The sequence below is a fragment of the Polyodon spathula genome, chromosome 1 (genome assembly GCF_017654505.1).
Source record: "Polyodon spathula isolate WHYD16114869_AA chromosome 1, ASM1765450v1, whole genome shotgun sequence".
NCBI classification, from domain to species: domain Eukaryota; kingdom Metazoa; phylum Chordata; class Actinopteri; order Acipenseriformes; family Polyodontidae; genus Polyodon; species Polyodon spathula.
Window position 1 is genome coordinate 54585518 of NC_054534.1, and position 25265 is coordinate 54610782.

The window sequence follows — 25265 nt, forward strand, 5'->3', positions numbered from 1 at the left end:
AATGTTTTCAGCAAATCTTTAAGCATGCTTAGGTGAATATGGAGACGATCAAAAAGTTTGAAAAGTTCAGTTTCTTGACTGTAGCAAATCTACACAGAGTGCAGAAGGCTTTCTTTCTGTTTACACAAAGCAGAAGCCAAAATTGAAAAATCTCAACTGTGATTTCTTGCCAGGTCAATATACGCAAGTAGTTTGTTGTTTTAAAATGGGTAATCTATTTGCTTCAGGTGATATGCTGCAGCAAGGTAGCTCACAATCTACAGCCAACGGGTTACCTACTGTTTTGGTGGTAGATGAAGTTGAAGGCTCCGTTAAGGTATTCTGTTCAACTGCAGCAGAATTCACTCTCTTTTCTTCTTAGACGTGCCACCCTCTTCATTTCTTTCAACACACAAATGTTTGTCTGCTCTTGGTGCAGCGATCAGATTAAAAAAAATTCTTCAAATCCATCTCCACACATTGAAGTAAGTATAGGCCTACTTCAATACCATTAGTTACCTCAACTTGCGTATTTTGAAAAAAAAATGCGGAGAAGCAACTATATATATATATATATATATATATATATATATATATATATATATATATATATATATATAAGATATATTAATATAGATATATATATCAGAGTCTTCCAGCAGGTGTGAATATACGAAAGTTCAAATTGATATTTATAAACAACATCTCATGCTTTAACTTGTACCCAGACCTAGTAGTACGGGGGCCTCCTGGGAGTAGATGCGCTAGTCACCACTGGCCACAGGGGCTCTTGTATGCGTTCTGTCCGCTACCATTATTACCCACTAACACTAGAGAGGATCAGGGTGGAGAGAGCACTGGTTTTGCTGGTTGCACACAGATGGCCGAGACAACCCTGGTTTGCTCTCCTCTCCGACATGTTCCGACTGCCCTATTAAGACGATATTAACCTTCTTACAACACTTGTTTGATGCAGCACGAGTCAGAGGAGGACCGTAGACAGCACACGCTTCGGGCTCTGTGCTGTTATCTGGATAGGACGTCATCCTGGAGACAGTCCAACCAGCTGTTTGTCTGCTATGGGTCCCACTCTAGAGGTCAGGCCCTATCGAAGCAACGTCTAGCGCACTGGGTGGCAGATGCTATATGCTTGGCGTATGAACAGACAGACTCCCCGTTACCAGGGGACATTATGGCCCATTTTACCAGGGGCCAGGCAACTTCGTGGCGCCTCCTTAGATGAGTTATGCAATGCTGCTACATGGACAGGTAGTCAGTGAGATTTTACTGCCTTGATGTTGCAAACCGAGTGAGACCCTCTCTGGGCTCTGGGGGTGTTGCAGGCAGCATGCCCGTAGTTGTCATGTGGGCTCTGAGGCTATCGCCGTGGGGCTGCACTGTTGGTAATCTGGAGCCACGACAGCTTTGGTACAGCTTCAGATTCGGTAATGGTTGTCATTCAATTGAAAGGGAACGTTAGGTTATTACCATAACCCTGGTTCCCTGAAAGAGAATAACAACCATTACCCTTCGAGGTCGTGTCCACAGCTGACCTCTAAACAAAATGGCGATGTGCTACTGTGAGGACCACTCTCTTCAGCAGGAGGTGGGAGGGACTTTCCCCTCACAACAGGGCCTTGATATGGCAGTTTTTTTATATATGCTCAGTGATTGACGGTCAGAGAGGGCTCTTCCCATTCGGTAATGGTTGTCATTCTCTTTCAGGGAACCAGGGGTATGGTAATAACCTAACGTTAGCAAGTCGTGCGATATCAAATGGGGTCTTGCTCTGGACTTATATAGGATTTTGCCTCCATTGAATACATCAGAAATCCCAAGTAAATCTAATCATCACTCAGCCTTGACATTTCTTATCTTTAAGTTAACTATACATTCTAGAAGGATCTGGTCAACTTATTTTTTAAAACTAATTGGATATAACTTCTTGCCAAAAAATATTAGAACATAATTTCATTGTTGTTTTTTCTAAAACGTCAGGTGGACCAAAGTTCACAGAATCCTTTCTATAATATAATATATGTATATATGAGAGATGTTTTTAATATGAAACAAGCTTATATTAATCTGGGTCAAAAAATATATGCCCCTCTTAGCCGCATATTATGTTACCTTTTTAGTGTGTTGTCAATGGGTCAGTTTAACTTCAGATACAAATGTGTGTTAACAAAGTATGGGACAAAGACTGCTTTTGAATAAGTAAACAATGGTCAGTTAAGTTAGTTTCATTTAAATTCAGGCTATAATAAAACAAATATAACAGCCTTATATTAACTTGCACTATTTTCGGAAAATGCCTGACCTCTACTTGCACTATTTTCGGACAATGCCTGGCCTCTCTGTTTCTAAAAGTTGCCTGATCAAGCAAGATTCAGACACCCTGTTTTCTTTTCATCACTATTGTTTTAATTAATATTAAACACCATTGTAAGCACTTCTCCAAATTCACTGCATTAAGTTAGTTTTCTCCCAAAGAAAGTTGCTATTATTTGATAATAACTAATACTGGACACAACTCCCCTATTTTGTGGAATGCTTGGTACGACTGCCAGATCCTCTTATCATAGAAAGACCCTGGACTAAAAACCGTGGGCTACAAGTAAAAACTGCCAAAAAGAACCTTCCATATCTAGCACCGCTCTGCTTGCAAGCAGGTAAGGGCAAGTCTATTTTTCTGTAGGTTTTTTGTGTACTAAAATTATACAGTTTACACTTTGTCTAATATTCCAACCTAACAGTTCCTGTTTTTTATTGCAGTAAAAACCTTTATATAAACTAAACATCTATATTCTTTAATTTATGGATAGTGTAATGTCTAAAATATTTTTTGTTTAGTTGGAGAAAGAAAATTAACTAATTCTTAAATTGATTAAATTAAATTAAATGCTCGCTCCTGCTTTGACAGTCTATTTGTATTACAATAGCGCCTTAAACAAGCAAAAACATTTACTAGTTTAAATATTATGTTTCTTATTAGACCAAAATACTTAAAACATATTATTTCAGAGTTTTATCACTATCATTAGATCAGAATACTTTTTATTTAAAACCTCTATGCTTATTAACAACACAATCAAATAAAATCAAATAGGTCTTTTTAGTTTTAAAAATAAAATGGTTACCCTTTTGTTTTTGCTAATTTGCAATTCCTGCTTCTTTCAAGGTTACAGGTTTCCCCGCACAATAGTCTGTCTGGCTTCCAAGAGTGTATGTGCACAAATAACAAAGGCACATAGACAAGCTTTTTTTTCTAACATTAAGATTTGTTCAGTTTTCTTAGTTCAAATCATTGTAACCTGTTTATAATTTGCTGCAATATTATTTATACTGGTTTTATATTATCTAAAACACAGTACAATTATTACAATAGTCTGACAGTGTCAGTTAGTACTGAACTTCTTTAGTTTTTAACTGTAATATGTTCTTTCAACAAAAATACTGTTATTTGTATAACAGTTTAACTTTAAATGATTTTATAACATGTATTTCTAATTCAGTTACTTCAGTATAACAGTTGCTAATATTATTTTACTGAACCAAGTCTGACCCTGTTCTCAGCTGGTTTTAAGACATCCTTGCCTTTTGCCAGTTTGTTTGGTGTTTATTAGTATGAGACACTATCGTAAGCATTTTTTAATACTCCTACCTTCTGTTATCCAAAAGTAATTAATGTTATTTAACGATAGAAACTGGCTATCTTTTCTCATAAAACTGGAATGTGTTAACAAGGCCTCGTGATAAGAGCCTGCCAAGTTTGACTCCTTCCAGCAGGTGCTTTCATAGACTGCATACAACATCTACAGTATTACTATGATTATTGACTAAGAGTCTATCACATTATTTCTATCAATACAGGCTAGTTTAAATCATCCAATTCCTGTCTAATAACTCAGCATGTTCCCAACAGGATTCAAACTCTGTGCCAGGCTCGGCTTGGGCTGGTTCTGCGAAAACCACGATAGGCCTGTGCAGATCTGCTAAAAAACATTTTCTAAAACACATTACAGTAATTGCAATATTTGTTGCAGTTTCACAAGTGTTCAATTTGTTTCCCAAAGATCAGCCTGCTTCCAGTAGCTGTGACAGTCTTGGGTCGGTTTCTGCTCTCAGTGAGTCAGTTTCTGCTCACAAGCCTGATAACTGCAAAAACTTAAATCTTGTTAGCTGGGTCGAATTTTGCGTATGTTGCTGAAGAAGAAGCAACAGGAGCGTGCCAGAGTAGAGATGTGCTGACAGTAAGAGAGGGAGGGGTCAAGGGTGACACAGAGATTCTTGGTAGATGTGGAGGAAGAGAGGATTGTGGATTCAAGAGGTGGTGAAGGAGGAAGGGGGGAAGAAGAGGACGTCTGACTTGGAGAGGTTGAGTTTGAGATGATGCGAGTGCATCTAGGAGGAGATGGCCGAGAGGCAGGTCAAGATATGGAAGGAAGTGTCAGGGTCAGAGGGGGGAAAGGAGAGGAAGATCTGGGCATCATCAGCATAGAGAGGAAAAGCCATGGGAGGAGATGAGGGAGCTGGTGTAGAGAGAAAATAGGAGCTGTTCCTGGACTAAGCCTTGGGGGACACCTGTCGAAAAAGAGCAAGAGGCAGGAGAGCCATGCCAGGACACCCGGTACATACGATCAACAAGGTAGGAGAAGAACCAGACAAGAGCAATCCTTGAGCGTCCCAGGCCAGCGACGGAGAGGGGAGAATAGAGTGGTTGACCGTGTCAAAGGCTACAGAGAGGTTGAGGAGAATTAGAAATGAGGAGAGGGAGGTGGCACGGTCAGAGTAGAGAGTTAGTGACAGAGAGACGAGCAGGGATGAGGGATCCAGGGAGGGTTTTTATTTTTAAGATGGGAGTGATACAGGCCTGTTTGAAGGCAGAAGGGAACAGCGAGTTTAGAAGAGAGGAGATGAAAGGGAGTAGAGCAAGCATCAGCCTGGAAGATGTGAGTGGGGAGTGAGTCCAGAGCACACGTGGTGAGTTTACGGCTCTCGACCAGGGATCAAAAATCGGAGTCTGAGAGGGGCGAGAAGGAGGAGGGCAGAATAGTATGGGTTGCAGAGGGTGATGGGGAGTGAGTGAACAGAGGACGGGGGTGGGTGGGGAAGAAGGTGAGATAGTGAAGTGTTTGCAGATGTCTGTGATTTTGGAGGAGAAAAAGGAGGCAGTCAAGCTTATCAAGAAAGTGAATAAGAGGTCTAGAAGGGCGGTAGAGAACAATGAGGAGGTGACAAGGGAAGGTGTTTTCAACAACGTGAAACTCAGGTGGTAAGAGAGACAGGAATGGGACAGAAAAGAGCAGGGAGGGAGAGAGTCCTGTTCCCCTACTCCATCCAGAGGGGCGAGGGGAGCAGGTCAGGACATAGAGAGAAGAAGAAAAGGAAGTCAGAGTGGTAGTGTTATCAGGTGATATCCAGGTTTCAGTGAGAGCTAGGAAGTCAAGAGAGAGATGAGAGGTGAAAGCCCAGATGAAGTCAGCTTTGTTGGAAGCCTACCAACAATTCCAGAGGACGCCAGAGAGAGCATGGGATAATGAAGTTGAAACATTTCCAGAAAGCCTTTGCTTTTTCAAATAAAGCATTTGTCTTCAACATCCTACAGCACAAAACAAGTTCCATACAGGACTGTTTCATGTATTCCTTTTGGTACCAAAAATGTACTTTAATAATTGACTGTGACAGGATTCAGTTTATCATTATGTAGCGAGTCCCTTTTGGACTTGCTGTCTCTCTATTGTTAATTGGCTGTTCTGAAACTTTGCCTCTCCTAATCTGAATCTCCTCATGTACAAAAACGGACTTGATTAAATTGTTGCTGCAGTTTAGCACCATGAGACATGTGAAATGGCTGGGATGGCAGGGAGAAAAAACAGAAGTAGTGTTTTTTTTTTTTTTCCTAAGTTGATTTAAAGGTTCTGCAGAACAACCCTCATCTCCTGTAACTAATTAAGGCAACTGGGACTCTGGGGCTGAACAAGTTATCTTCCGTTTGTAGGTCAAAACGCGTTGGTACTGATTACTACTTCATTAGTGGTACGTAATCATGTGGAGGTGTTATTCAGAGTCACGAAACCAATGAGTACTGTAATTAATATATTTTATTTTAGCAATTGAGATTTACATACATTCATAATTTGGTTGCTGACTTTACACCTCAGGGAATGTACAGCAGCCACTGCCCTCTGAAGAGGACCTTTTCTGGTAATGCATGTCAGTCAGATAGACTGTGGGAAAGCCAGATACTCTCAGGAAGGCTGTACAGGTGGAAGCAACTAAGCAATCAAAATGCACGGACAACAATTTTCCCACCCAACTTGCATTTATTAATCTGTCCCAACACTTGTTGGAGGATAGTGGATTTTACAAGCTGTTCCTATTTTATCCACTTGATGGCAGCATTTGCTGCTTTATCACTGGATATGAAAAACATTCTTACCAAATCATCCAAACTAAAATAAAAATAAGTGCAATCTTGGAGAAAATATTATACAAATGTTTAATCCTTTTACCTCGTTGTTTTGGGAAAGGATGCAAATAGGCACAATTTACAGACATCATCCTCTATTGATTAAAAAGGTTTCTACAACATGATAATACTGATTACCTTAAATGGAATAAAATACTGATTATTAGAACTGGGCATGTGATTTGTTTTTATTTGAAATCATCCATTTTGCTAAATAACACAAAACAACAAGATAAGCCCCATGGTTATTTTTAAAACCAGATTTAGGTCACTAATGATTTTATAAAAGCTGTGAAGAAAATATAGTTTGGTTTGTTGCCATAGCAAATGTACACTGATTTGATCCTTTTGAAAACCAGGCAGCAAAGAATACTAAATTTCCATAGGTGTGCAATATACCCAATTGAGGGGACATGGGTAAACAAGACAGGCACAATGCAAGAAATACATGCACTCCATAACATATTACCTTTGGGGCCTCAAGGAAACATTGCATAACAGAACAGAGTCCGGTCCAGGTGAGGATGCCCAGAGGGCCAGCTAAATATCTGGGTCACCCATGTCGTGCCAATTGGTTTACGTGGGGTTCATTGTATACCCATACCCATGCATGCTTTATGGCCTATTCTGGAACTGTTCTCATTTCACATAGAGAGTGGGCAAGTCTCTCTAGAAACACCATCATCATTTACAGAACAATAGAACCTTATTGTGTAAGTCAGAATTTGTTCAAAAACAAGCTAATTAAGTACAAGGACTTAGTCTGATATACATTAGCATAAACATTTAACAAAGGGAAAATTCTTCAGTTCGTTAGGCTGTATCAGCTGCAATGGCTACACTTAAAAGTATACACTAATCCTTTTGAAGTCCCTATACGGATCAGTGACTGACTTAACTTTACAGAAAGTCATTAGCATGTTAAAGAGTGAGCTTCATGTTGTGAATGAGAACTCTATTGGAAGTCTTGTGCTCAATGGTGTGGGACTGTATAGACATCTGAATGACCTGCTGTTCTTCCAGATGTGCACTTTCTACAACTGAATGCAGTTTCACAGTAGTTTAATGATGTTATTCCAATCTAATTACAACTGAAATTATGTGAGTTTTCTGAAAACCTTTGGCTACTGATATTGGTGTAATATTGACAACATGTGTACAAGAGACTAAATCTTAAGCTCTGTTTATGGTATATTCAATCACAGTGGAGAGAAATCCTGTTCTGTTCAAATTTGCCGAAGATATGAACAGGAATGAGACTAAAATATAAAAAATACAAAAATGGACCACAGTATGATGCTGGAGTGTATTAGCAGTTCAGGGACTGGAGACACTCATGTGATTGAAGATCAAATGAATGCAACAATGTATCCAAACATTTTACAAAGTACAACGATACCATCTGTTCGTAGGCAGATTGGCAGACAGTTTATCTTTCAACATGACAATGACCCAAAGCATATAGCTAAGTGAACTCTGGAATTCTGGAAGAAAACTAAGATAAAAGTTTTGGATTGGCATAATCACCAGTTCTCAATCCAACAGAAATGCTTTTGACTGATCTGCAAAGGGCTGTAGCCAAGCATTGTGTATCCAATCTCTCTGAGCTGAAGGAAATATGCAAGACAGAATAGGTACAGATCTCAACAACAAGATGAAACATACAGTGGTAGCCTGTGACAGGGTACGTCCCGCCACTGTGTTGTTTATTATTATTATTATTATTATTATTATTATTATTATTATTATTATTATTATTTCAGTTGTTAAGAGTAATAGTGCATTATTATTATAGTTAAATGTGGTTGGCAGGGACAATGTTTGCCTCTCGTCTGTCAAATACATCAGTGAGAATGTGTGGTCGGCAGCTAATAATTTATTGACGAATTGACTGTCGACCACAAGCATTAGGAAACCTGCGCAGAATGTGGTCGAGGGATAAACAAGGTCGTTGACAACCAGTTAATCTCTCGATCACTACATATAGACCAGCAGCTTTAGATGACGGGTTGGCTGAAGTAGAGGAGAAAGGAGATAGAGAGAAAAAGACAAATATCTAAAAGGCAATTGCTAGCCGTGCTTGATGTGCACCAGAACATTTTTTTATTTTGTATAAGCTTGTTTGTTTGACCCTCGTGCCCTTTTGTTTCTTATTTAAAGAGCCTATGTGCGTATTTCCTGGTCTCGTACATGACGTCACCCTTCAGCCATCCATGCCATAGCCACAGCCAGCTATTTAAAAGTTGCAAAAATGTCGCAGCTTTGCAGTCGTTTTTTTCTGACTACATTAAACCAGCTGCACTTCATTAGTCCAGCCACCAGGTGGAACATGGGAGTAGAAAATGCATTAACCACCCAGCTGCAAAATTATTTTGTCACTATCCATGTCAAAAAGATTATTTCTTTTTTTATTTATTTGCAGATTTTTCATTCTTTTCCCTCTAATAAGCAATTTGGACAGTTTTAAAAACAATGTTTGCCTTATTTAAAAAAATAAATAAAAATACACACTTTTATATTGTTATTATGAAAAACGGAAATATATTATTTCCACAGAACTTAAATAACAAAATAACAGTTTCTTTACAATTGTAGCATTATAACAATATAAATAACAAAATAATATGTTTTTTTTTTTTTTAAATGGCAGCATTATATAAGTATAAATAACATATAGTTTATTATTATTTTTTTTTTTTTACAATTGCAGCATTATAACAAAAGAGCAACAAAAAGTTATATCACTTTTTTGAAATCCTTTTTTGTGCTTTATATTTCAAAGCAGACGCCCTTCAAACTCACATCAATGCTAATTGTTTTATCCAGTACATATACTCAGAAAACTGATGTGGTAAACTTACTTCCTATCTTCCACTGTTTCAGGTACTAGTTTGTATCATGGTGTGGAAGGGGTGTGGGTAATTCACTGACTAGGAGACAGACAGGTGTACTTGAAAACACCACACAGGTGCCCAGTTTTATTTTCAAACAGTTCTTGCTTTTTCCGGCAGAGGGCACTGTTGACCGTGGGCTGCCTATCAACGATGATAGACAGCACCACGGAAATACCACAGCTGGTACGTGAACAGCAAGTGCACTTGCAGGTGCTCAAAGAAATAATAATGAAAACAGAAGGAGAAAAGAACAATGGAAAATAAAACAGTAATAAAACTACAAATAAAAGGTGCTGCACTCGGCAGTGTTATCCCGGTTGTCGCTACCCGCACGACCCGGATCACCGTCCTACTCTGTAGGCTAACTAGCCTGTTCTGTCACAATACGCTGGGGTCTGCCCAAGGGTTCCCCGCGCTCTCTGTCTCGCTATGAAACTCTTTTTTTCGCCTGATTCCCGGTCCTGGATCATTGCTTCCGCACCCTCATTGCGTCTAAGTGGGCAGACCTGAGGAAACAACGGAGCGTTAATTTATAGGGCTAACAATCTCCCAAGACGCGCCTCTCAGCCATTCAGAGAGGGGGAAAGTCTACACACCCACTTTCCCACCTCCCCGTGTCACTGCCGTGACTCACAGGCGGTTGTTGGACGACTGCTGCCCTCTTCCTGCAGCCCGTGAACACGCCAGCAGAGTCAGCACAGATCTCTCCCTGTTACACAAGGTTATATGCATTATTATCTGTGAAGTATACTTCCTCAGCAGAATAAATCAGTTCCTTACAACCCCTTGTAACATCAACAAAGAAAAAAAATACTGCACCCTCTCTCATTCTCCATAGCTAGCTGCCTTCCATTTCTTATTCCCAGCTGTGCTATGTATGGATGGACCAGTCTGTCAATCACATTTCTTAGGGACTGCTGCCACCTGCCAGCAAAAAACAAAAATTATACAATATAGTATCTTATTTATTTACTAGAGCACGTCGAAAAGACATGTTGAACTTTGCAGATGCACATATAACCCCCTGCACACTATTTTCATGGGATATATATATATATATATATATATATATATATATATATATATATATATATATATATATATATATATACATGCCTATAGAAAGTCTACACCCCCTTTCAAAATGTTCACTTTTTGTTGCCTTATAGCCTGGAATTAAAATGCATTAAAATAGTTTAATTTTTTTTTTTTTCATTTATGTACACATCCTGCCCCCCAACTTCCAAGTGAAAAAAATATTCTAGAAATTTGTAGAAAAGTAATTAAAAAAAAAAAAAAAAACTGAAATAGCTGGGTTGGATAAGTGTCCACCCCCTTGAAATAGCAATCCTAAATTATCTCAGGTGTAACCAATCGCCTTCAAAATCACACACCAAGTTAAGTGTCCTCCACCTGTGTTAAATTGTTGTGATTCACATGATTTCAGGATAAATTCAGCAGTTCCTGTAGGTTCCCTCTGCTTTGTAGTGCATTTCAAAGCAAAGACAAAACCATGAGCACCAAAGCTCTTTCAAAAGAACTCTGGGAAAAGGTTGTTGAAAGGCACAGATCAGGGGATGGGTATAAAAAAAAATATCAAAGGTCTTGAATATCTCCTGGAGCACGGTCAAGACAATTATTAAGAAGTGGAAGGTGTATGGCACCACCAAGACCCTGCCTAGATCAGGCCAAACTGGATGACCGAGAAAGGAAACTGATCAGAGAGGCTACCAAGAGGCCAATAGCAACTTTGCAAGAGCTACAGGCTTTTATGGGCGTGTAGACTTTCTATAGCCACAGTAGCTACTTCTAACACTATGGCAGAATGGGATACTGCTGCCGATGAAGTGGCACAGTTGTTTGAGTGAGATCAAGTGCATATTATTATTGTTATTTTTATCATTATTGTCAAATTAAAGTTATTATTATTAGTAGTGTTATATTTTAGTATTTCCCCCTAGGACAGCTTTCTTTTAATCAATAGTTTATTATATCTTGTTGTAGTGTTGTTGTTGTTTGAACTGTACTATCTCCCCCAATTACCTATGATAAGGAAAACAAACAACCAAAAAAATCAATAAAAATAATTGTTCACAAAAAAAGAGAGTAATGACACAATTGATTCACAAGATGTTACAAGGAAAAACCAAACTTTAGAGTACAGCTCCTCTGAGACAGAAAAAAAGGAGGCATGACGTGTAGCCTATATTTCCCGTTGCAAGAAATAAGACTGAAACTAATGCCAGTTGCCTGGCAGGTGAGAAGGATGTCACTCAGCCATCTGTACATGACCCAGAAAATGTTCCTGCTGAAACTTCAGCAGGAACTGAGAGTCTGGTAATCTCAGGAGACATTCTTGATGCAACTGAAAGAGACCTTGAGCTGGAAGTACAGCATGAAATTGCCCCTCCTGATAGTTATGAAACTGGAACTGCCACAGGTGATTCGGCTGGATCTCTTAGTACAGCCCATTCTCAAAGGCAACCACGTCAAGGGGAATTATAACAGTCTAGTCGACCTCAGAGAGTTATTAAACATCCAGTATGGCAAGGAGATTATATTCTGGATGTTAGGATAAAAAGGATGAGATGTAGTTCAGGCACAACTGCAAAGGCATTTAAATGTCAACGACAAGAAGGAAATTGCAGTGATCACTACTATGTCCCTTATGTTCAGCTTCAGCACAGTACAATTCAGCAGTAAGTTTTCATTCATTTCCTGTGCATTAAGAGACAACAAAAATTTGGCTGTAAAATATTCCAAGAGATAAATTCACAGTAAAGAAACACACACACACACACACACACACATACACACACACACACAATTTCAGACAATTATGACCATGATTTATTATGAAACAATCGTTAAACATAAATAATTCAATTGTGTATAACACATTCGTGCTTAAACTGTTTCTTTTCCTGTATTAGATGTGTTATCAGAAGTGTTAGACATAATAATGGTAATGCAACAAACAATAACAAAAACAAAGCTGGAACTTTACACCCTACTCGTAAACTTTGCGGCTTCTCATTCTTCAAGGATCTAAAACAGCTGGCCCTTATGTCACCTTGTCTTTATTTGACATGTAGCAGAAAAAATAATTGGATTCGTTTGGAGAGTACACTTTTATAAACTGACTGTGCACTAATGTAATCATAATGGCACATGAACAGCATAAGATAACTAACTGAAACAGTTTAATACAGCAATGCTGTAACTAATTATGGATTTTTAAAAAGATAGGTACAATTTAAATAAATAAATCGATTTAAATGTAATAACTCCTCTTCACAGTGGCAGAAGTAGCTATGTTATTTATATACTGCATAAGCATCTTGGCCATCTGTTTTGCATTACTTTGAGCTATGCGCATGCTTCAGCAGTTCATTACTTACGCTATTATTAATGTATTTTTAAAATGTGAACTTTCGGTATTATAAATGAGATATACTTTTAAAACATAAAAACACATCTCAAAATAATTCAAAATTTGGTATGACACCATACTTACTACTTTCAGAGGTTTCATGAATCAGCAATTACTCGCAGAGCAGCTGACTAATTACATCGGGATTGGAGCACAGAAATATTTTGGTCTTGAGGTGACTGATGGAATAATAAAACAATATAACAAGACCTTGTTTTTCTCTATGGATACTGTAAAGGAAAAGCACCAGTAAGTTATTGTTTTTCATATGTACACTAAATATCAGTTAATGTCTATATATGTTTGAAATTGCAATTGTGTTATTATATGTCTGTGTTTTGGAAGACTTATCAATATCGATAAATATGTGCATGATATTGATATACAATTTTCATATCATTGCCCACCACTAATATTAAGTTATATATATCTGCCACGCTAACAAAGGTAAGATATTTTTTCCAAGTAATAATACCTTCTCCTTGTGTTACAGCGTTTTGAAATCCAATCTCCCTTTTCTTGTTTTAGGTAAAAATAATGTTTTTTAATTTTTTTTTTTATTTAGTGTGACCAATTACTTTACCCCCGGGTTTCTCCCCAATATTTAATGTCCAATAATGTTTCCTCTCATCGCAGCTCCCTCACGTAGCTCAGGAGACCTGAAGGTTCAGAGGGCATCCTCCAATCCCACAACCAAGCCAGCTTCCTCTTTTTCACCTAGGAACTCAAAAGCGGATGTCAGCGAGCTACTGACCTCTGGAGGACATAGGCCAGCCTTGCAAAAGTCTGATTTTGAGCTCACTGGGCACCTGGCCAAGCAGGTTTTGTCTCTGACCAACAGAAGCACCAGAGCCAATGTGACACTCCCTTCAGAATCTGGAAAAAAATATCTTTAGCATTAGAAAAATACTTATTTGAGATTCTGTGCACCACTATTTAATGTTGTACGCACAGCCACGTGCCTGTAAAATAGCTAATAACCCCACTTTTAAATAGTTTTTCACACACATTATATTGTCTATTTTGTTGAAAAGTATTACTTGTAAGATTTTGGCACGAAAGACATGAGGGGGGGGTCTGGTGTAAGGGGTGGGGGAATGAGAGGATAAAATGGGGTGCTTGGAAATGACCGGGAGATTGGGAGAGATTTCGTGGATGGACAGATAGCGAGAGAGGGCAGGAATGAACACGTGTGTAGTGAAATGAACCAAAATGTATAATTTTATTCTTATTTTCATTTTCATTTTCGAATCCCAGTTCCCTTCCCTTAGTTTATATTTTGATTTTCGTAATCAGTGTTGTAAATAAAAATAAATGGCTTGAGCTTTTTAATTTAATTCAGCCTCCCTCTGATTTTTATCCCAAGAACCCAAAACACTACAATAATAATACAGTATCCACCACTTACACTGTACAGGGTAATTACGGGCAACTGTTTGTGTCGGACAAATATCGTTTGCCGTTCCCACTGATTTCAGTAACATTTCTGTATGCAGTTCGGGTTTACAGTTTGAAAAAACAGCTATGTGTATCAGCATGATAATTCAGTGTAAATAAAATGTCTCTGTTAGATGCTGTGCGCTTGCTAAAGCATGCTTGGAATTCTGTCAGTCAGCAAACAATGCAATGTTGCTTCAAAAAGCTGGGTACAATGTGGAAATGAACCTCATTATGGACAGGGATGAGAGTACTGTAAATAATGTAAATGTAAATGTAATGTAAATAATGTTTGTTTGTAAACTGTGTTATTTTTTTTTTTCAGATCTGTTAGCATTCTGTGTGTTTTGGTGCTTGTGTGACTTAGAGCTGAAAGACTGCCTGTGTGTGACTGCGTCTCTGAGGGGGGTGGAAGTGGTCTGACATGAGCAGTTATAGATAGGAAGTGTTGGACCACTGAGTGAGGAAGGGGGAGGGACTTGGGTGTGTGTCTGGAAATGACAGTTCAAAAGAGAGAAGCGGGATCTGGCGGCATGAGAATTGAGAGAGAGAGTTAAGAAAGGTTGAGTTTGCAAGTGAGAGGGGAATGAGAGCCCTTGTTCACCAAAAGCTAAAAAACATAATAAATACAGCGATTTCCTACTACTTTAAACTACAACTGTTCTCTGCCTCATTATATCCTGGAAAACCTGGGGCTCAGCACTACAATATGTAAATAAATCCTGTTTGCCTGCGGGGCGTATCAACTTCAACTTCCGTCTCGATCTCCTGCCTGTCACTCAGCAGCAAACACAAGCACCCACACGGCAGACAGCTACTCTGCCACAAGCATTAATACCCTGTATCTTTATAAACAAGAGTTTTAGCGGAACTCCCTAATAAAAGCTGAATCTCAAAACAATAATAATATACTACAGTAATTGTTACAGCTGTGTATAATGGTATTTAAAACAGGATTCATTTATCCACCTTTTTACATATCCATCCTTACTGTGGTCCCATCACAGTCAGATACGTGACGGATTCCTGTACTTTTTTTTTCTATGACCGGATGGACTGAGTGGTGACGTCAGGCCAGATACAGGAAGCAAAACAAATGCACCAGTACTGCAGGGCAAAAGGTACTGTGGCACCGTTTATTTAATAAAGACAAAAAAATAAGTAAAATATTTAAACAGAACACAGCAAAACAAAAAGATGAACAAAAACAAATCACGAACACAAAAACACAGGTCAGGCTGGGAAATCGCCTTCACTGATCCTATACGTTTTTTTTTTTTAGTTTAAATTTCTCTCTCTTCTCGCTCTCCTGTTTCTCCCCTGAACCCCCACTCCGAGTGAAGAGAGCTGGAGGCTTTTATGCAGGTGACCATCTCCCGAATTAACAACAAATTAATTACCTAATTAATTTGGGAGATGGCCACCTTCTGCACGATAAACAAAAACACACGGCGATTCGTCGTCAAATACAAATACAATAAATCATAAAAAAAAAGTAAATACAAAATATGCACAGGGGCAGAGAGTACCTTTCTTAAATAAATACTAAATCAAAACAAAACAATAACATGGAAGATGGCATTTTGCTCGTCCTCCACATATAAAAAGATTTTATAGCAGGACTTTGCCCTGCACCCTTTTTAATAATGTGCAGGGCTCTCTCCTGCCTCGGACGACGGACTGCTACATGTAAGTGTCCAAAATTATGTAGAAATAAATAACCACATTACTAACAGAAATTATTTCTAAAGATTGACGTATGTGTCAACAAACAAAACTTATACATTACCAGTAAACCCCCGGTAAAACTTCCCGTCCAATAACACACTCTTAAATATGACAGGTAGCGAATGACGTTATACTGAGTACAATTGCTTTTGTGCGTGCAAAGATTCGCCACCGCTGACACGTATTATTTTGTGTAGGGTCAGTTATATCATATAATATATATATATATATATATATAAGTATATACTCTATATGATAAATATATATAATATATATATTAAACGATGCAGTCTTCCCAGCGACAGCGAGTTGAAGCGACAACGAGTGGGAGAAGTACAGGCGTGGAAAAGTACAGAGCAGTTTCGAAGCAGAAAGGAGAAATTGCATCTTGAATTGCTTTAATCAGAAAAGAGAGGACATTGGGGAAACACAGCAGCAGCTCAAAGTCAAACAGCCGCGTGTGTTTTTCTGATAACAAACAAGCTGAAACTCGGAGCAGCTGATTCAAATTCAGCGCCGTTTGAGACACGGGCGAGGGGAGGAGCCAACAGCACAGCAGAACAACGCAGTTAAACGAGGCAGTCTTCTCAGCGACAGCGAGTGGAAGCGACAGCGAGTGGGAGGAGTACAGGCGTGGAAAAGTACAGAGCAGTTTCGAAGCAGTTTGAAAGCAGGTTGACCTCAACATGGTCTTCAAGCCAGTAATCTGTGACACCTGCTTGATGTGGGAAATCCGAGAAAACCCAGCCGAGCTAAACCAAGTGTGCGTAAAGTGCCGCGCGATCCAGGATTTGCATAAACTAGTAAGTATGCTAGAAATGGAGCTGGAAGAAGTGAGACAGCAACAGGATCTTGAGGAACTGGCACACCCACAATTCATGGAAGTCTGCATCACCCCTAACAGACTGAAAGCCACCAGGGAGATAGAAGGTCAGAACAGCTGGGTTCAGGTAGGCAGAAGCAGGGAAAAAAAGAAAGTTCGTCAAACACCACCACCAGAAATCAAAACAACCAACAGATTTGAGTCACTTCAGAATTGTGATGAGCAGAACCAACAACAAGAGAATGAAAGGAACAACATCCAGGACCCTATTGACAGTGGTGACAAGACAGCAAAAAGAAGGGAGGTCATGATTGTTGGGGACTCCATATTGAGAAACACAGCAAGTTCAGTTCGCAGTTTGGACCCCCTTACTACAACAGTGTGCTGCCTTCCGGGAGCCTCGGTCAAGCACATCACTGAGAACGTGGACAGGCTCCTAGAACGAACAGGAGACGACCCGGTAGTAGTCGTCCACATCGGTACAAACAACATTGGAAGAGACAGACCAAAATCCCTGCAAAATAAATTCAGAGAGCTAGGAAGGAAATTAAAAGAGAAAACCAAAACTGTGGTATTTTCTGGTATACTACCGGCACCTTGCAAAGGACCATATGGACAGCTGGAAATAATTAATCAAAACGCATGGCTGAAGACGTGGTGCACACGGGAAGGCTTCACCTATCTTGATCATTGGACCACATTCTACAACGAGGACTATCTGTATAGACGGGATGGACTGCATTTAAATAACAAGGGAACTAGTCTACTCGGAGAAAAGATCCTCGAGCAGGTTCGGAAGCATTTAAACTAGAAAGGAAGGGGGGAGAAATCAACAAAAAAACAGAAGGGAGACCGCATCAAAACAAGAACAACAACTCAGGTAAGACAACCATTAAATGTATTTATCTAAATGCTAGAAGTATCAGAAACAAAATTCTAGAACTTGAAGCTACTGCACTAACAGGTAACTATGATGTGATAGGTGTTACAGAAACTTGGTTGTCTGAGAGTGATGGGGACGAATATAATATTTGTGGGTATACACTGTATAGGAAAGACAGGCAGGACAGAAGAGGAGGAGGGGTAGCGCTATACATAAGAAACAGTCTTGAAGCCCAGGTGTTAAACCTGGACAAAGAAAATAAAACCGAATCAATATGGGTCAGAATAACAGACAAAAATTCAAAAGGCATAATAATAGGAGCATGCTATAGACCGCCAGATTCAGATGGTGAGCACAATAATCTGTTATACAATGACATTAGAAATGTGTGTAGCAAAGGAGAAGCCATACTAATGGGGGATTTCAACTTCCCCCAAATAAAATGGGAAAACCCGGTGGGTAGCACGAAGGATGAAATAGAAATGGTGGAAATGACAAATGACTGCTTCCTAACACAATTTGTGAAGGCACCCACTAGAGGGGAGGCATGCCTTGATTTAGTCTTTTCAAATAACGAAGATAGAATAACTAAAACAGAGGTCAGAGAACCACTGGCAAACTCAGACCATAACATGGTCTCATTTGAAGTGTTTTTTAAATCCCCAAAAGTAAAGACTAAAGTTAAGGTTTACAATTTTAGAAAAGCAAACTATGAAGGTATGAAACAGAGACTAACAGAAGTAGATTGGAGTAAAATAGAGAAAACACCCACAGAAGAAGGATGGTTGTTCTTCAAAAATGTAGTACTAGAGGCGCAAAACAATTACATCCCTAAAGTAGACAAATCTAAATGTAAAACTAAATTGCCAAAATGGTTTAATAGATCAATTAAAAAAAATATTCAGCGAAAAAAGGCACTTTACAGAGCATTAAAAAAGGACCAAAAAGAAAGTACGCAGAAAGAGTACACGGAACTGCAAACGCAAGTCAAAAAGGAAGTTAGAAAGGCCAAGAGAGAAATAGAAATGAACATTGCTAAGGGAGCTAAAACCAATTCCAAAATGTTTTTCCAATATTACAACAGCAAGAGAACATTCAAAGAGGAGATTAAATGTTTAAGAGATACAAATGGCAAAATCGTAGAGGAAGAAAAAAAAAAATAGCAAATATGTTAAATGATTACTTTTCACAAGTTTTTACAAAGGAAGATACTGACAACATGCCCCACATGTCATCCAGTTCCTATCCAGTTTTAAATAACTTTAGCATAACTGAGGCAGAAGTGTTAAAGGGACTAGGAGCTCTTAAAATAAACAAATCCCCTGGGCCGGATGAGATCCTCCCAGTAGTACTCAAAGAAATGAAAGAAGTAATTTACAAACCGCTAACCAAGATCATGCAGCAGTCTCTTGACACAGGGGTGGTACCGACAGACTGGAAAATTGCAAACGTAATACCGATCCACAAAAAGGGAAACAAAACTGAACCAGGTAACTACAGACCAGTAAGCCTGACTTCTATTATATGCAAACTTATGGAAACTATAATAAGATCCAAAATGGAAAATTACCTATATGGTAACAGGGTACTGGGAGACAGTCAGCATGGTTTTAGGAAAGGGAGATTGTGTCTAACTAACTTGCTTGATTTTTTTGAGGATGCAACATCGATAATGGATAATTGCAAAGCATATGACATGGTTTATTTAGATTTCCAGAAAGCTTTTGACAAAGTCCCGCACAAAAGATTAATTCTCAAACTGAACGCAGTTGGGATTCAAGGAAACACATGTACATGGATTAGGGAGTGGTTAACATGTAGAAAACAGAAAGTACTGATTAGAGGAAAAACCTCAGAATGGAGTGTGGTAACCAGCGGTGTACCACAGGGATCAGTATTAGGTCCTCTGCTATTCCTAATCTACATTAATGATTTAGATTCTGGTATAGTAAGCAAACTTGTTAAATTTGCAGACGACACAAAAGTAGGAGGAGTGGCAAACACTGTTGCAGCAGCAAAGGTCATTCAAAATGATCTAGACAAGATTCAGAACTGGGCAGACACATGGCAAATGACATTTAATAGAGAAAAGTGTAAGGTACTGCACGCAGGAAATAAAAATGTACATTATAAATATCATATGGGATATATTGAAATTGGAGAAGGAATCTATGAAAAAGACCTAGGAGTTTTTGTTGACTCAGAAATGTCTTCATCTAGGCAATGTGGGGAAGCTATAAAAAAGGCTAACAAGATGCTCGGATACATTGTGAAAAGTGTTGAATTTAAATCTAGGGAAGTAATGTTAAAACTGTACAATGCACTTGTAAGACCTCATCTTGAATATTGTGTGCAGTTCTGGTCACCTCGCTATAAAAAAGATATTGCTGCTCTAGAAAGAGTGCAAAGAAGAGCGACCAGAATTATTCCGGGCTTAAAAGGCATGTCATATGCAGACAGGCTAAAAGAATTGAATCTGTTCAGTCTTGAACAAAGAAGACTACGTGGCGACCTAATTCAAGCATTCAAAATTCTAAAAGGTATTGACAGTGTCGACCCAAGGGACTTTTTCAGCCTGAAAAAAGAAACAAGGACCAGGGGTCACAAATGGAGTTTAGAAAAAGGGGCATTCAGAACAGAAAATAGGAGACACTTTTTTACACAGAGAATTGTGAGGGTCTGGAATCAACTCCCCAGTAATGTTGTTGAAGCTGACACCCTGGGATCCTTCAAGAAGCTGCTTGATGAGATTTTGGGATCAATAAGCTACTAACAACCAAACGAGCAAGGTGGGCCGAATGGCCTCCTCTCGTTTGTAAACTTTCTTATGTTCTTATATACCCAGACATCCAAGACACTTAAACACGTTTATCAATGAACAAGTTGTTTTATTAATCTGTGAAGCTGTATAATGATTCTGCTTGGTACCTGTCTCTCTGTCTCTGCCTTCCTGCTGGCCACGCCTGTCATTTTTTACACAAACACTCTAACTCACAGCTGCTCACTCATCTGACATCTTTATCACAGACAACCACAGAGCACAGATGGGACATACACGTAAATGAATTAACAACATTTAAACACTATCTGCAAGTGTTTCTTTTAAACTGTTACTTCAAACTTAAAAGCAATTTTAAATAAAATACTTAATGGTTGCTATAAAATCTAATCCTTTATACAAACATGTAATATTTTAAGTTTTGACCGACATTTGTATCAGTTTAGAAGATACAGTATTGTATCTTACATAAAACTTTCTTAAACTAACTTAACAATAAACATTAACATGATTACAGTTATTATTAAGGACTTTCTGACAGTCTTACCTGAAAATTTTAGTTTGAACATTATTCTCTAGGCAGAACGGAACCCATAGCAGCTCCACAATTATGAATCCCATCACACTCCCTGCCAGCTACACCAGAAGACACTACGTGTCTCACCAGGAATGCTCTTTAAAGCACAGGTCTGTAACTATAGAGAAACTTAAACAGCTGCTGTCTACAGCATTGCTTTCCTATTACTTGACTACAATCTCATCATACTTTACAGTGTACTGTTCACAAGCAACCCCACCCCCACCCCGCCTCCAATTGGTATAACCCCAGAAATTACTAGTAAAGAAATAATAATAAATAAATACATCTTGCAGATTTGCAATCAGATCTAAGTGGTCTCTTATACTTCAACTGTATATAATTATGAACACCACATCACAGATATCCCATATAATTAAATTAAAAACACAATTAGTACTTATGATGATATTTAGAAAACTTCCCAAAGCTCACTTAAAGGCATTTTTCTTTTAATTCATCCAATTACAAAACAGGGATGTGCATTGTGGTAAATGAATGAAGCTATTCTGATCTAAGCTTGTTAGATAAAACCCTTTTTTATTCTGACAAACACCAATGCAATTGTGTATGCTTTTCTAATAAGTATTGCAGAACAGCCTTACAAAGGAACTGTTGAATAATGCAACAGTAATAGATTTATTGATTGATGTCTGCATACTTTACAGAGTGAATCTGTGACTTATAATCTCTTATGAGATATGCTTCTCTTTTACATTTTAATTAATGACTGCATAATCAGTGTGGCATAACATAAATGTGAAACTTTAAAAGGTATTTAATTTTATATTTGGTCCTTACACTAATTCAAACTAGGAATCACATTCCACAATATGCTAACATAACTACAAGTTTGTACCAAGTACTCAGATCATCTGGGCATCTGTTACGATTGTATGACAAGTTCACAAGTAAAAAGCACGTGATTTATATATGTAAAAATGCATTGAATAGCTTCCAGTAGCAATTGGGCAGTGATGACTTAAGCCTTGGGATAAAGAGGCAATCCTTGTTAGACTAAGGGAATACTAGTATACTGTACATTATATATACACACTACAGCACTGTCTGAATGAAAATCCGTACCACAAATTAGTATGAGTATGATGTCTCCATGTAGGAATGCAAGAACGTGAACAATTTTTGGGTCCTCTGCAAACCCCTATTACCTACATTAGGCCTTGTGAGGCATCAATGTCTGACCAATAGGAATAAAGAAGTGTGGTGTTTTCTGTGCATTTGATTTGTATCTGAAAAAGTCCAACACGTGTTGTTGTGCATTTTTTGTTTAGACCATTTATTTAGGTTTGTTTGTTTTTTGTCTGTTCTAGAAGTGATTTCCTTTTTCTATTTTTGCAATTTAGATAAAATCATAAAGTCATCCCTGAAAAAAAAGCTTCAGGGAAGAGAACGCCAGCTGGTTGCATCTTGCAAATATAAAAAAGTTGGATGTGCCTTTTTCTCTGAACAAGCAATTAACTAAATTACAAGAACATGAGAATACCAAGGTAACAGGTACACATTATTTGTTTCACCAAAGTCATGCTTTGTGTGGCCCCCTGCACCATACAACAGTACAATAAACATGCTGTTTGATGTACTTAATTGCCTAACAGTAAGCCTGGCCAGGCACTCTCTAATTCATGGTTTCAGTAGTTTGGGACAAACACCAATCACACGTGCTTTAGATACAAAATATTTATTAGAGCATGTGGAGTATGCAAGGACTGACAAAACAGATTGACATTGATTATAACATTAATTTGGCATCAAACCTAACTTAACTTGAGGACTCGCTGTCTGGCCGAATGGACAAGGCAGAGACCCCCAAAACCATAACTATTTTCTGAAAAAGGTGGGGAAGGGGAGGTGGTGGGTCACAATGAAATCGATGCAAAGAGAGGTAAGTGAAGAGAGTATATATAGTACTAGCAATCTTGGTTAGCTGATGTGTGAACTGAATGACTGAAACTGGTGACACGGTGAATGGTGTCTTACTCTCCTCCCAGACTTTATTAACTTAATTTAGTTCTGGTTAGTATTAGGACTATGCATCTTTACATTTTTGGTGTTAGAACTTCTTTAAAAGGTTTTTCTCTGTTTCTACTGAAAAGTGTATTGTTACTTAATGCAATAAATTAGCTTGCGATTGCTGCTATACTGCAAGTTGAACTTCTCAGTTTTTTGGAACTATTCTGTTCCTGTTTGGCTAAGGATCCTTTTATCTGCTTCTGTTTTGTTAGGATTGCGGGCTGTTTTTATTGTCTGCCCTGGGTTCCAATCGCCTTCATGGAGAAGCTTGAGCATCTAGATAAGATCCACCCATTTATTTATTTTACTACTGCTTATTTTTTTCTTATTCTGCTCGTTGAAAGATAATGTTATGCTTGGGGATTTTTTCTCTTTTTGGATTTGCTTGGTGTTACAGATCCTCTTGTAGACTGTCGAGTCCCATGGCAGATTCATTTTTCTGAATATAAGTTAAGAAAGACAGTCAGTGTTGCTGCTTTCACCAAAGTCGTCAATGAAGTTCTCTTAAAATATAATACATAGTTACAGAAAGAAAAAGATGTGTTGCAATGAAAAAGCCTCCAATTTGTAAGTGAGAGCCAGCCTAGTTTTATATACATAAGCCATTGATGTGTCAAATGGTACACTCTAGAACAAACCTGCAGCATGAATTATAAAATACATTTATGTAGAGACTGCTTACAAGCAAACTGGCTCCATGATGCCAGATAAATTTCAGACCAGAAAAAATAGGTTTAAATAGTGTGCCTATCAGTGGTTAAAGCTCGGTTTCCAAACTCATTTTCTCTCACTTTAAGGTGCACGCTACAATTACTAGCCTTTAGTAAATACGGAGTGAATAAAGCTTATGACATTATTCAGAGCTGGGTGCCTCATTTAAATACATTATCATACAAATCAAATATTCATTCTGATTACCATAGTGTGACACAATAAAATGAGTGTGCGCCATAGTATGCCCACTATTTCGCTCAATAATGATTAAAACATCCACACTAATTGCAATTATAATTCACCATAATGTTTAGTGCCCTTTTGTAAATGAGGTCCTTAGATCCTAAATGTAATACCAATTTATCAATATGGTAATTAAAAGTAAGATGCTCATCAATCCACATACTCAAATATTTATAAAAATAAACATTCTCTAGTAACTCTCCATGTAAAGTAACAGTAGCCCAAGCCAGATTTTTAATTTAAGTGTGTTTACTTCATGCCTCCTCACAGTGTTAGCTTTTACTGCAAACAACTTTGTTTACCTTGCTGTGTGGTTTCAGAGTGTGCACTGGTGTATAGTGGCTCCTACTGGTAGGGAGAAGGTATTACAGTATCATTTCCTGTGTTTTTTGTTATATATTTAAAATGCTGCTTTTATCTTAAGAAAATACATGGCTGAAAAAGTTTCAACCTATCCAATGTCCTTCTTTTTTCTGACTCCCTTGATTCTAATTGAATTAATGAATGTATTTTTGTTGGTAAAAAAAAAAGCTGAAATTTGCTGTGCCGTTTGATATTTTCTCAATTCAGAAGTACAGTATAATTTCCTAGTGAAACTGCCTTCAGGTGTAGGATTACTTAGATGGCCAATAACGCAATATTTCACTAAAGCCATCTTTTTAAAATATGTTTGCCAAGTTTCACACTAACACCAAATACATTAGTCGTCTTATTATTTTTAGAGATTATAACCATTCACATTTTAGTATGACAATCACTGGAGTCATGAGTAATGACAATATAAGCAGAAAATAATACCTTATTACTGAAGTATAAATCACTATCCACTACATCTGTTACACACTTAACTAGAGACATTTATTTTCAAATAACTTGTGAGAGTGGCCATGCAAACATTTTATTCTAATTCTTATGCCTTCAATAATGATGTCGAAATGCTATGCATATCATATCCAAAGTGCTGACCCCAATCAATCCTGTCTTGCCTATTCCAGATTTGTTTTTCGACAGTCTTTTCAAGTTATAATTATACCCTTGGTCCAAATTAATAATGTTAGGATTCTAATTAGTGAATCTGAGATCTATATTTATTGTGATTTCATGGCAGAGCATAGAATTAAACTGATGACAATTGATAGCATTATAAATTCCTGTGCTCTTTGACTGAACCAGCTGCCCAATGCATTTGGATTTTTAATTTTTTACTATTTTGATTTGCTGCAATCCAATAACTGTCATGACTTGTTAAAATGGCAATCACTGAATAAAATG